Source organism: Capricornis sumatraensis, chromosome 7, assembly GCF_032405125.1.
Source record: "Capricornis sumatraensis isolate serow.1 chromosome 7, serow.2, whole genome shotgun sequence".
NCBI classification, from domain to species: domain Eukaryota; kingdom Metazoa; phylum Chordata; class Mammalia; order Artiodactyla; family Bovidae; genus Capricornis; species Capricornis sumatraensis.
Window position 1 is genome coordinate 10280112 of NC_091075.1, and position 14527 is coordinate 10294638.

The following is a 14527-nucleotide window of genomic DNA, read 5'->3' on the forward strand; positions in this document are numbered from 1 at the left end:
GGATTAAAGTACTCTGCGACCAAATCTTATTTAGCAATACAAATGATCTCTGATACTATAAATTAAAATACTATACTATAAATATACTATACTATACTATATATATACTATATACTATAAATATACTATACTATAAATTAAAATACTATAAAATACTATTAAAATACTATATCTGTAACTAACACTGTATAAGTATGACCTCATATTATTTTTCAAGGTGAGATTATCATAAACCATATTAGTACATCTAGTACAGAAGCATATTTATTCTCCATATATTATTTGCCAAATGCTTTCCTTTCATTCCCACCCAAATGGGATAATTACAAGAAAACTTAAGAAAATTATTAGAACATGCCTGGTATATGTGGATTTCACATTTTCATACTGTTACATGGGAAAAAGCCATGCTTCTTATTAGAAAGAATTTATAACTATCTTTTTTACCAAAGTGTGAATTGTCAAGAAGAGGTTCTATGTATATATATTCCCCCAAGAGCTTGAATATTTGGAGAATATTTTTTAACAGTAATTTTAGGGAATTTTATTTCTAAATGAATGATGATGCCGTCAAAGTAGTTATTTTGAGTTGTATAATTTTAATTTATTCAGGCAATATAAGAAAACCTCATTCTAAAGGTTTGATAGCTTTGTGTAGTAATTTGCAAGAAACTTTTCCATTCTTTACCTCTAGTTCTACTTTCTAGCAGAAAAAAATGATACTGTAGTAGGTGTCTCTTAATCAGTTCATGGAATCATCAGTCTCAGTGTTGATAGAGACTATAGAAGCAACTTTACCCAGCCTTCTCATTCCTCCATTTAATTGATGAAAAATTGAGGTTTAAAGTAAGGAATTGGCTTCGCCAAGTTCAAGAAAATTTTGATATTAGCTAATTAAAACATAATTAATTTGAAATAGAATTTATTTCTGAATTGTTAGAAGTAGCAAATCAAGGAAAAAATTTAAAAGAATTTGATGGCCATAAAAACCAGAATTTTATGTGCTTTTTATATTTTATTGGTATATTCTCAGAGTAATACCTTATAGTTCTAAGGAACTATTCTGAGATCTATTTACAACAACTCATTTATTTTACAAATTAAGATAAATTAAAAAAAAACACACATAGAAGTGATTTAAAACCAAAATTGAATGATGTCATATTAGGAAATATATAGGGTTTTGTTTTTCTCACAGGTAAATGTTGTTTCTTTTCAACTGAACATGGAGGATGTTTTTAAATAGAATTTTCATCTTATTCCTCACTAATAATTTTAATACTATTCTCAACACTGAAAAAACTTTAAGAAAATACTAACTTTAAAATTCTTCTGACCCCAATATAAAATAAAAATTAAATTTAAAAAAATACAGTTCTTCTGGAGTTAATCCTGAATGAACAGTCAGAATGGCACAGGGAGCTCTTAGAAGTTAAAATCAGAATTTCAGAATTTAGAGTTAGGATTTGCATTGTCTATGCAGATATATTCTAAAGGCACATATTATAAACAAATGCTTTATTTGAAGTCAGGGATCAGCTGGATTATCCTACTCCAAAGCTCCCTTGACCTTGAGAGTGTCTCTGCTTTTAGAATTGAGATAAATTAACAGAGCTTGGCAGTTTGTTCCAAAGGAATCCCTCTGTTTGAATTGTAATCTGATATGTAATCTTACAAGTGTCACAATAAAACAGCTACAAATGTAGCGAATGAAACATTACCAGCAATATCCTACCTTTCTTTCAGTATGTATTTAAATACCCAATGTGAATAATTAAAAGCGAAACTGCTCTAAGATAAAGAACTATTTCAACAAACACGTCTGTAATTATTTCTTCTAGTAGTACAGGAAAAAAAAAAACCCTCCTAGTTCTTTCCTCCCTTTCTTTCTGTTTTGAAATAATTAGGTATATTGGATTTGTATAACTTTTTTTTTTTTCTAAAATTCATTTGTACAATGCCTCGTAATTTCTACCCATTTTTACACATTATAAATGAGCTCCACAAAGGAACATTTGAAGAGGAGCACTTCTGTTGTGGCTTTTAGCAGGCAGTGCGAATGAAAATTACAAGAGTAATGTCACTAGATGGTAAGCATTTTCTTTTTAAAAATTTGCTCTATCAGAGTGGAGGGTTTGGAGATTATTGTTAGTTTGTCAGTAGAGAAAATTCTGTCTTCCTGAAAAACACCCTTTTCTGCAATTTAAGAAATAATTTTTTTCTTTTATGAAAAGGAATTGAATAAGGAGAACAATTCACTGGTCTTTATAATAGAATTACAGAATAGCAGCTATGGCTGGAGAGACAAGCTGACTACTGTAGTGACTGCGGAAGCTATTTTAGGAATAGCCTCTGTTAACTCCTGTTAAATCTTTGGTGCTGAATGGCAGTACAAGTCTTCTGTCTGACATAGCACTGACTTAAAGGGACCACCGACTGCAAGAACATTGTAAGCTGACCTTTTTGGTTGGTGCATCAACTGGGATGCTTCTGGCTCTAAATAACAAAATGCCAACACAAACTGACTTAAACAGTAAGGAAATATCAAAAGTTCAAAAGTTGTGTGGGTTCACATTTGGTAGATTCAGCAGCTCAGTTATATCGTTAAGGACTCAGATTTCCTCCATCTCTCCAGTCTACATTGTAGAACACTCATTTCTCCCTGAGCTCTTTCCCCTGGGATAAAATGGCCATGTATCGTCCTAGTCTTAGCCTAAGGAAAACCAGCTTTACCAGTGCTTATAGTTCTTACTGAGGTTGCAAGACACCCTCAGCAGTAACGAGCAGGAAACTGTGGGGGGATAAAAAGAGAAAGGTTTATTACCTACGGGTCCTGGAAATTACATTGCACACCTGAGGCCACACAGAGAGGTTAAAGGGAAAAGAGAGAGAGACAGAGGGCGCATGCCTGGAGTTCTGCTTTTATTGGGGTCGGGGGTGGAGGCCTAGGATGTCTCAGGCTCGCTCTGTATTGGTGAATAAAACCTAATAAGCAGGAATTTGGAGCATGAGAAAAGAAAAAGCAAGAGCCCAGATGGCCAGTTACCGAAATTAACCAAGAGATGTAAAACAAAGGCTCCTGGGGTGAGAGCGAAGGCAACCTGGCTCTTTCTTTAGTCCTGTAGCTGCCGTGTGGTCGTTGGAGAGGACAGCCATTTTTGAAGGGGATGCCTCTGCAAGCAAAGATTATTTCAGGCACTTGCTTTGCAAAAATGAAAAATCAGCTGTCAGGGCGCAAACTACAGACTGCTGTCAGTCAGTGGACTTCTGTGTCCATATCTCCCGTCTCACATTTATAGAATACATGCACCCATATATATATATGGAATGTTCTTTTTTTTATGTAAAGATGAAAGATGTTTAAAATTATCTGTTTATTTATCTTTGGCTGTGCTGGGCCTTGGTTGCCACCAGGGCTTACTTGTGTTGCAGAGAGCAGGGGTTTCCCTCTAGTCGTGGTGGGCGGGCTTCTCATTGCTGTGGCTTTCCTTGTGGGGTAGCAGGGCCTCCGGGCACACGGGCTTCAGTCACTGCAGCACGGGGCTCACTACTTGCCGTTCTAGAACCCTAGAGCACAGGCTCCGTAGTTACGGTGGACCACCTTAGTTGCCCCTCAGCATGTGGGATCTTCCCAGATCAGGGATCGAACCCCTGTCTTCTACATTGACGGCAGATTCTCTACCTCTTTGCCACCAGAGAAACCTTTCCCCTAATATTCTAATTTAACACAAGTCACTGGCCTCTTGCTGAGGAAAAACGCTGCCGTGATTGCTCTGGGCTCCTCAACCAGTTACTGGTAATGGAAGTGGGTATTGTGACTGGTTTTACTAAATAGAACCATTCCTGGATCTGGAATCACCTCCCCAAACTATGTGATTTTATCAGTGAAGAAAGGTTAGAATGAATATTGAAGACTCAAATACAGTTGGAGCATTTACCCTGTTTAACAGTCTCCTCTTATAGATGAACATAAACAAAAGAATTTAAGAAGAGCTATTAAAAGGATAAGCACAGGGCTCTAAACTTCTTTTATTTTTAATAAAGGATATCATTTCGCACATAAACCCTCCATTTCCCTAATGGGAGACAAACAATAATGATTAAATATGTCATTAAATTCCAGTTTAGAATTTTTTTCCTCAGTCTAAATGAGTGCCTTTTAGGTAGTTTATTCAATAAATTCAAAGTTTAACTCCTCATCGCATCTGCCTCTCCAGCCTCCTGGGGTCCTGCCTATTTTCCTCCTCTTCCGAATATTATTTGCATTCAGGGGGAAAGAAATATTTCCTCAAGTTGTGAGCAGGAGGCCTTGTTCGCACAAAGCCATTTCTGTAACTTAGTCATGACTGTTACTGCTGGGCTCTGGGTTAGAATCTGTTCTCACTGCCTCAGAGCTGGAGATTTTGGTCTGCTCTCTAAGAACACTTGCTCCCAAAAAATGGGCTGTTGCTCTTTGTTGACCAGGAACCACTCAAGTGCTGGATGAGGCAGATTCTATGCTATCTGGCTGTAACTTTTATTCGGTCCCTGGCTCTGGTGGTTTCTCTTATATCTTCAAATGTTGCATCCCATGGCTCCTTGCTGTTGGGACACTCCTGGTATTTGAACCAAGACTTGCTTGGCATTGTGAATCTTTGGTTAGCCACCAAAGGTCATTTAGGGAGTTCAGAAGACACTTGGAGCTTTTTGTGGAGGTCTCATGGCCTTAGCATGGGGCTGGATGAGCAAGAGCCAATTTTCTTGGATGAGCTCTTTTAGGACATTAACTCTGGCATGGACCTGGGGGGATTAGCCTAATCCCTGAGAGGGTGACTCATAGAAGCCTGGAGAAAGCGATAGCCCATACTGAGTAACATGAAGTGCTTAAATTACTGTGGAAGATGGTGAGGATGGGATTAAAGGGCTCAGAGAGACAGGACTGTTGCTTTGCACATATTATGTGAAGCCACAAGATCCACAAGAGTATCTTTAAGAGACGATCCAGAAGAGATCCTTATCACATCAGGAATATGTTGCCTGAGAAAGCCATCACTGTCACTAGGAAATTCTGGGGTGGCTCTTCTCCACAGGCTAGGACCAGCACTATTGATAGGAAGGGTGATTTCAGGGCTTGCTAAGGGGACGATGAGGCCCTGTAGAGACAGAGGCCAGACCTGGGCACTTCACCAGATGCCAGGCGTTACAGCTGTTGTAACAAGTTTGGCAACATTTATTTTTTCAAGTCACTGAAATCTTTATGCATGTTTGTTTTAGCACTAGGATTCCCCTAACACAGAAATTTGAGCCTTAAAGGGGCTGCCATAATAGAAAGCTAATACATATTTTGTATTAACTGAGACATTGGATGCCAGATGGTGAGGAAATGTGAGAACTCTCATTTAGTAATTCATTTTGGGAAATCAGATTTTTTGTGCAAGAGAGCTAATTAAGATCCTAAATCTTATTTTGTTTAAAGGAAAAAATGAGAAAGAATTATTAAGCCTAATAGAAACACTAAATTAATATTAGCCCTAAAACCCCTATCAATTTACTTAAACATAACAAACTTAGTAAAATGCATGTATAGAAATAAAAATTATCTTGCTTAGATGAAAAAGCTTAAAATTATTACTTACTGATAACTAACTGTTTTGCATGTTAAAATGTGTTTAGTTTGTGTTCCATTGTTATACAAACCGATCTTCAATATGCTTACATAGAATCCTGACGTTCTATCAGTTATGTTTAAGATGTATCTTGAGATTTACCTGCATTTTTTGGATTGTTGTTTAAAATGTTATATTGAGTTTAGGAAACAAAAGTAAATTTTTTTTCCATTAAAAATATAGGAGGAAAAATGATTTGCTGAGAGATATACCTATTAAGAATGTGTACTGAAAACAAGATGTTTTCTACTGGGGAAACATTTAACTGGAAGATATTTTTCAGGTTACGCCTGTACATTGCACAGGAGGAAAGCTGGAGATACTAGTTATGTATGAAAAGGTGATGGGATCAATCCGATCAGTCAGTTTGGAAAATTTTCAGAGTCAGGATATAGGACAGAGTAACCTAGAATTGTAAGAGGAAGTGGTCAGAAATGTTTAAATTTGAAAGGATCTCGGTATCACACATTTTCAAACCTGATGGAAACCAATACCAGGTAGTTACTAGTCAAATGAAACTTTTTTCTGTCCTATAATCACTTTTCACTCACCTTTCTCCAACACTGAAGGCGTCAGCATTCATAAGGGAGGAGTGGATGGAAGTGGGGTGAGAGAGACCATGGCAAGCTCCCAGTCTTCTTTGTTCCAAGCTAGAAAAGTAGAGAAGGTTTAACTGTGAATAACTTTCCCACATATTTGGAAGTAATTACTTGACACCTTCTTGTCATGCTTTTGTGATTTTTTTTTGAACTGTAGTTGATTTACAATACTGTGTTAGTTTCAGGTGTTTAGCAAAGTGATTCCATTCTTTTTTTTCCGATTGTGTTCCATTTAGGTTATTACAGGATATTGCATGTAGTTCCCTGTGCTATACAGTAAGTCCCTGTTGCTCATCTGTTTTGTGTGTAGCAGTGTGTATCTGTTAATTCCATAATCCTAATTTGTCCCTCCCTCCCTCTCCCCTTTGTTAACCATAAGCTTACTTTCTAAGTCTCTGAGCCTGTTTCTGTTTTGTATAATCATTCATTTGTATTATTTTTAGATCCCACATATAATTGATATCAGGGCCTTTCCTGGTGGCTCAGTGGTAAAGAATCTGCAAAATAGCCTGCAATGCTGGAGCCATAGGAGGTGCTGGTTCATTCCCTGGGTTGGGAACATCTCCTGGAGGAGGGCATGGCAACCCACTCAATACTCCTGCCTGGAGAATCCCCATGGACAGAGGAGCCTGGTGGGCTATAGTTCATAGGGTTGCATAGAGATGGACATGACTGAAGTGACCTAACGCACACAAATGGTATCATGTGAGATTTGCCTTTCTCTGTCTGACTGCAGTCAGTGTAAAATCCTCTGGAAGCTGCTCTTCCCTTCCTGTCTGTGCACCCCTCTCCTGCGACTCTGCACATAAGGATGCTGTCAGGTGTCTGGCCTGGAATGGTGCTGCTGTTAGCGCAGGTGCCCGGCAGCTCAGCCCACCCCTGCCCCTCTTGGTTTCCAGTGCCCTCCAGGATGCCTTCGCGCAGGAAACAAGGATGCTTTACCCTTTTTTTTCTCTTGTTTTTTTTCCTTATTTGCTCAAGATGTTATCGATCTTCCACCCCACCCATCCCCCTCACCTGCCCCGTGGAGGCTTTTTCTTAGCCTCTCCATTTATTCCCTACTTTCTTTCCCTTTCCTAGTTCTTTTCAGACACATATGACCAAAATATAAGATGCCAATATTTTTCCCACTGAGAAGCAGTATTTCTGCCCTCCATGGTGCCGTCATTCACCTCACAGTCCCTTAACCCAGTGTGTTGGGAGCTTCCAAATACATTTATTTCTTTCCTTGGCTTCTTCTCCCCTACCTCCCTCTCCCTGAGGGAAAATTTGAAAAGTTTTATTTCTACCACCTCTTGCCCCAACTCTTAGATTTTAGAACATGCAGAGTACTTATGAGGGTTTCTCTTACAGTAAGTCTTCTTTTGTGCCAGGGTTTTATATTGTTTTCCCAGACTATCCACCCATTAAAATATGACTTAATTTAGACAGAAGCACATATTCTGTGTTTGTATGTACATATATTCATTTCCTGATATGGCTCTTTCCATTTTTTATCATCCTCATCAAGTCTGAGTTTAGTTTCTTTTGTTATCGGGATGGTATTTCTTTTTCTTCCAGAGACAATGGGAAGTTTATTACTCATAGCAATAGCAGTGGCCAGAGTTTCATCATTTTTCTTGTAATGTTATCCTCAGACCCCAGGGTGACACAAAGAGGGTGAAGTGTCACACGCATATGTGGGGATGCGCTGCAGGGAAGGAACTCTGAACTTAGGGAATACAAATCTTTTAAATGGACAATAAGCCTGCCTGGTCTTTACCATAAAGGGAGGCATTGTTTTTATTATAATGGCCAATAAACACTCTGCCCTTCATTATTTTTATTTTCTAAAGCTATTTGCTATACAAAAATTCTGGAAAAGATGGCCCAGAGCGAAGATGGTCTCCCTAGGAGACATATTAATTCAAGAGACCTTGGAGGTTGTCTCCAAGTCCTCCTATGCAATTTTAGGAGTGTTTTCCCCAAACACTCCTCTGTGAAGCTTATACCAGCTGATAACCCTTTCTTGTTGCAGTCATCTACAAACCTTAGGTCACTCCCTCTCACTTTCTGAGGATTTCTGGAGAAATAGGTGTGTTGATTATTCTTTAGGACAATGGCCTTTTAGTTCCATGACTTCTTCTCCTTCATGACCTTTACCTCTACCATATTTTCTGACCATTCGTGAAACAGTATCATTTAAAATGTTTGATATCTGGTGGATAGTTTTTTCTTTCAGATGCTTTGGATATCCTTCTCTTAATGTTATGTGTATATATACTTGTGGGCTATAATCTAAACTACTAAACTCTTTTACATAGTTATTTTTATTTCTAAACTCTGATTTTGGCTCACATCTGGTTACTGGAGTATTCTTCTAAGGATCCGATAGGAGGTGAAAGGCAAAGAAAGCTTGGCTTTATGGATAGACATGTAAAGAAATGATCAAGATGTTCTAATGTTCCCCTCAGCTTGACGCACCTTTAGAGAGACTTCCTCTTAACTATGAACCTCTGCTTTCCCTTTTCTTAAAGCAGTTTCTTTAGGCAACTTGTAAATTCTTTTGATGCATCCTTATTCCCTGACAGGTATACACAATATTCTAAATTCTAATACAGCAAATTGATGTCTGATATCCACTTTCTTTTCTTTTTAAATGATTTATTCTTTCTGTCAAAGACTGTGAGATATATATATATATATATATAATATATATATATTTATTCTTTAGGTTCAGAATTTTGACATGCTATGACTTAGGCATGTGTAATTTTTCATCAATCACCTGAAAAATAGATGAGCCTTTCTAGTCTGTACACTAATATATTTTTTTCACTAAAGTATAATTGATTTGCAATATTTGTTAATTTCTGCTGTACAGCAAAGTGATTCAGTTATAGATGAAATGTTGTTGCTGAACCATGAAAGATGCCAGGATTCTTGGCCTCTGGAGGAGAAAAATTCAATCTCTGGGGCCAGAGATAAGGCTTGATCACTCAGAGCTTTTGTGTAATAAAGCTTTATTAAAGCAAAAAAGAGATAGAGAAAGCTTCTGACATAGACATCAGAAAGGGGCAAAGAGTGCCCCCTTGCTAGTGTTAGCAATGTCGTTATATATGTTTTAATTAGTTATTACAATGAATCAAAAGAATGTCTCAAGTTTGTAAAAATTACCAGACCCACTCCCACAATTTACATTTTAGTATAACAAGATTAGAATTTAACAATAGAAGGATCCTTCAGACCCACTCCCATAATATGCATTCTAAAATATCAAGATTAGTCAGAAGGGTTTCAGGAAGGAGAACCTGTCTTCCAGTCGGATACACTGTCGTATAATCCCTAGTACCAAGCTAAAACTGAGTTGTGTGATCGACTAAGACTAAGGAATGTAGAGGAAAAAAAAAAAAAGTTTGTCCTTTTCTCCTTGAGGATTCCAGACACCCAATCTCCACTTCGAGAGCCCCAGACCCCTTGCTCCTCCTGGGGGACCCTGGACTTCTTATCAATCTGCCTAGGAGTTGGCTCTCTCACGTATACATTGTTTTCTATATTCTCTTCCATTTTGGTGTATTATAGCATGTTGTGTATTTTCCCCTGTGCTGTATCGCAGGGCCGTGTTATGTATCCGTTCTATGTGTAATGCTTTCCATCAGCTAGCCCCAGACTCGCCCTCTGTCCCTCCCTCCCCCTCCTCCGTTGCAGCCACATGTTCATTCCCCTTTGTCTGTGAGTCTGTTTCTCACATTTTTCTTTTACTTAGGAAGTTTTAGTATTACTATTGGTTTAATTATTGCCACTTTCCACACCTTCATTTCCCACTCATTTGGACCTGTTGTATTAGCTCTCCTGTTTCTTAGCTTCTCTCATAAACTTTCCATCTTTGTAGGTGTTTGTACAGTGAGATTTTTTAAACCCATAGTTTCAGATCAATGACATGAATCTTAAAGGTAGCAGGCCTTCCTTAAAACGTTTATTGATTTCTTTAGTTTGCGAAGATAAATTTGACTCTAGACAATCTTGTTTTTATGTGATGCATTGACTCTTTTAAAGTGATTTATTATTTGGTAACATATATTTGTGGAACTCATACTTTAAGCAATTCAATATCTTTGAATTTCGTGTTCTGAAATTTCTACCTCACCTTTCTCTCTGACTTCTTAACTCCTTTACATAGTTATTTTAATCTCTAAACTCTCATTTTGGCTCACATCTGGTTACTATAGTATTTTTCTAAGGATCCAATAGGAGTGAAAGGCAAAGAAACCTTGGCTTTATGGATAGACATGCAAAGAAATGATCAAGATGGTCTAATGTTCCCCTCAGCTTAATTCACCTTTAGACAGACTTCCTCTTAACCATGAGCCTATGCGTTCCCTTTTCTTAAAGCATTTACCTTAGGCAACTTGTAAATTCTTTTGATGCTTCTTTCTAAAAGTTTCTTGCCATTTTTATAGCCCGGGATGTATCTCTCCAAGTCCTAGGAGCTGTTCTTTGAAATGTAACCATCAAGGATGATGGCATCCCCATCTTTCAGTCTGTGGTGGCCTACATTCAGTGAGTGCCACTCAGCAAACAGATGGCTTAATCACAGAGAAAAAAATTTCAGAGCTGCAATTTAAGAAAACTCCATGTGCTTAACACATCTAATTGATGAACTAGCCCTTATTCTCCAATACTTTCCCACCAGCTCATTTTAGCACTTAAAAGCTCTCCTGGCTTTCTTTTAGCAGAGTGGAGTTCAGTTTCTCTCCTCTACTGCAATAGTCTCAAAAATAAAGTCTTCATTGTCTGTATAAGTTTTTCTTAAGCAATTTTCACTTTCATAGAACATAGGAAGCTTTCTGATCTGCATTTCTGTCTCCATGGCCAGAAAGACTCAGCTCACCAGTCAATCTCCCTTTGGGCTCTAGAGAGTCAAGGACATTCATTCGCTGGGTAAGGTGTCTCTCTCCCATCATGTGGACCTGAATATCAAGCTTGTTCCTAGATCTGCTGCTTTCCAGTAATCTCCCTAGACTCTGCTGCATGTGTTTAGACCATGACCAAACTTATTTGTACATTAGGCCAAATTACTTCTTGTTCATACCAGCCATATAATCTTTAAATTGTATAAATTGCTAAATGTCTATAAATATTCTAAGTAGTATATATATATATATATATATATATATGTATGTATGTATGTATGTATGTATATATATCTACTAAGAGAAACTGAAATTTTGTACTCTATGTTTCCTTTGCCCCAGTATGGCTTTGTTCTAAAAATGCAGACTTTTGATTTATTTTGTTTTGTACAAATGTTAGCCATATTTTCCTGTATCTTGTTGTTTTTGTGTCTTGATGTATCTGGATATATTTAATTTCTAAAATCTTTTAATACAGGTACTTTTGAGGTCCTTGCATACCACAGAACCACATTAAATCTTCATAAATTTTAAAAGCACATATAAAGTTAGGATACATTGCATACACAGTGATTGAATTTCCTGAAGGCAATGGAACTCAGAGACAAGGAAGAAATGTACTTTCCTGGAAGACTATGAATATTCACTTTGAACAAAGATTTCCCCCTTAGGGACTTTGAAATTCCAGTGGTAACACCAGAAAGTATGGAACAATTCTATTAAACTATAGGTGACTTGGTTTAAAATTGGTTGATTTGACAAATTGATCATAATAACAAATTGCTCAATACAACAAATTGGTAAAAAAAAAAAATGAATATTTCTAGACATTGGTTTCAAATTATTGGTGATTTTCTGTACTGTGGAGATGCTTTTGCAATTTTTATGAATCTTTAAATATTTTCATCTTTTTATCAAAAGTTAGGGGGAGGAGCAGTATTTTTTGTGAACTCTGGGAGGGTTTAAAAAATTTGTACATGTTTCTTAGCATTTTGGTTCAATTTTCTTCTGTAAACATGTCACTGAATGTTGATTGAGATTACACACATTTCTTTCTATAGCTACAATGTTGAAAGAAGAAATTGTTTGAAATTATAGCAATGTAATGGCATGGAAGGGTAAAAATTATGCTTAAAAATGTTGCTGAAAAACCCTGCATTAGAGCAAAATATATATGCAGTGGGGAAAGAGGACAACATAATAAAAATAACTGAGATAAATGCATTAACAGACTATTATTAGTTTTGAAACATAAAAACTTTATAAAATAGAAAACATTATCCAAATGATGTTCAAAGTTATGAAATTTGCCTTTAGACTAATCATCTGGAGCTAGAGATAAAAATTAATGAACACAAACAAAAAAGCATTATGGTAAAAGAGAATTAAAAAAAAGGAACAGAAATACAAAAATACATGAATGATGAACACCTCTATGTGCACAAAATTAAAACCTGTCAAAGTAAATGATTAGCATCTGGAAATACATTTGTCGTTTCAATGAAGTCATTTATTACTTCATCAACTACCTCAAATATTTTGGTATGATTCACTTAGTAATTAGAATGCATGATACCTAACTGTCCACAGTAACCTTAAGTATATTTTCTGTTTTTGTGGAAGTAACAAGGTCTCTATAATCCATTAAATAAGGGGGCGTATTAATTCAAATCCCCATAGGAGACATGTTGCTGCCATTTGATATATGATTTGAAAGTGATTAAATATATTTTGTTTGTGGCTTGTGGGTTGAATTTTATCTTCAGGGAAAAAGTTACATAGCCAATAAAAGGAATTAAGTTACATTTTCAGACACTAAAATGAACATATTTAACTCACATGTACTCTTTGTTTCTTGTCAAGTAATAGCAGAAGCTCTCATTATCTGTCTTTGTGCTCTTGTTTCCTTTCAGCATCTGGAACTGGCAGGGCATCAGAGAGCAGGCACAAGACTAACAGTGGAACCATTCTGGGCAACATTGTCTTAAGAGACACACTACAAATTCCAAAGAATGCCTCTCTTTGAAACAGGGGGAAAAACCTGTTCAACTTGAGGGAAAGTGAATGGATTCCCTTAAACTGAAAGAAAAATTGTCTTTCCTTAAAAACCAACTATTTTGAGAAGTCTTTGAATATTTAAATGAGATTCAATTTCTAACAGGTCATCAGTGAGATGAGAAATGTTTCCTTTCTAAAAAACGTTTTACTTCCAACAAACCAGATATAACATAAAATGATGATTGTTGTCATATGAATTATATACTTTTAAGTATCTAACATATTTAAACTTGTCCACTCAATGCAAATAAAATGTATCAATAGAAAAGCAGGGCTCTCTTTATGTTGGTCCTTTTGCTTTAGTGCAGTAAGCTGAAATGGCAAAGAAAGCTTTTCATTCTCTAATAAACAAACAGTAACCTAGGAATACTTTAAGGAATAATGGAACATAGTTCACCAGTGGATCTTGGAATAGTTTCTGTACAATATTGATTATGCCAAAGACTTTGACTGTGTAGATCACAACAGACTGTGGAAAATTCTTCAAGAGATGGGAATACCAAACCACCTTACCTGCCTCCTGAGAAATCTGTATGCAGGTCAAAAAGCAACAGTTAGAACTGGACATGGAAAAACAGACAGGTTCCAAATTGGAAAAGGAGTACATCAAGGCTGTATATTGTCACCTTGTTTATTTAACTTATATGCAGAGTACATCATGCAAAATGCCAGCTAGATGAACCACAAGCTGGAATCAAGATTGCAGGGAGAAATATCAATAACCTCAGCTATGTAGATGACACCATCCTTATGGCAGAAAGTGAAGAGGAACTGAAGAGCCTCTTGATGAAAGTAAAAGAGGGAAGTGAAAAAGCTGGCTTAAAACTCAACATTCAAAAAACTAAGATCATGGCATCCGGTCCCGTCACTTCATGGCAAATACATGGGGAAACAGTGGAAACAGTGGCTGACTTTATTTTCTTGGTCTCCAAAATCACTGCAGGTGGTGACTGCAAACATGAAATTAAAGGATGCTTACTTCTTGGAAGAAAAGCTATGACTAACTTAGACAGCATATCAAAAAGCAGACCTTACTTTGCCAACAAAGGTCCATCTAGTGAAAGCTATGGCTTTTCCAGTAGCCATGTATGAGCGTGAGAGTTGGACTATAAAGAAAGCTGAGTGCTGAAGAATTGATGCTTTTGAACTGTGATGCTGGAGAAGACCCTTGAGAGTCCCTTGGACTGCAAAGAGATCCAACCAGTCCATCCTAAAGGAAATCAATTCTGGAAGGGCTGATGTTGAAGCTGAAACTCCAATACTTTGCCCACCTGATGTGAAGAACTGACTCATTGGAAAAGACCCTGATGCTGGGAAATATTGAAAGCAGGAG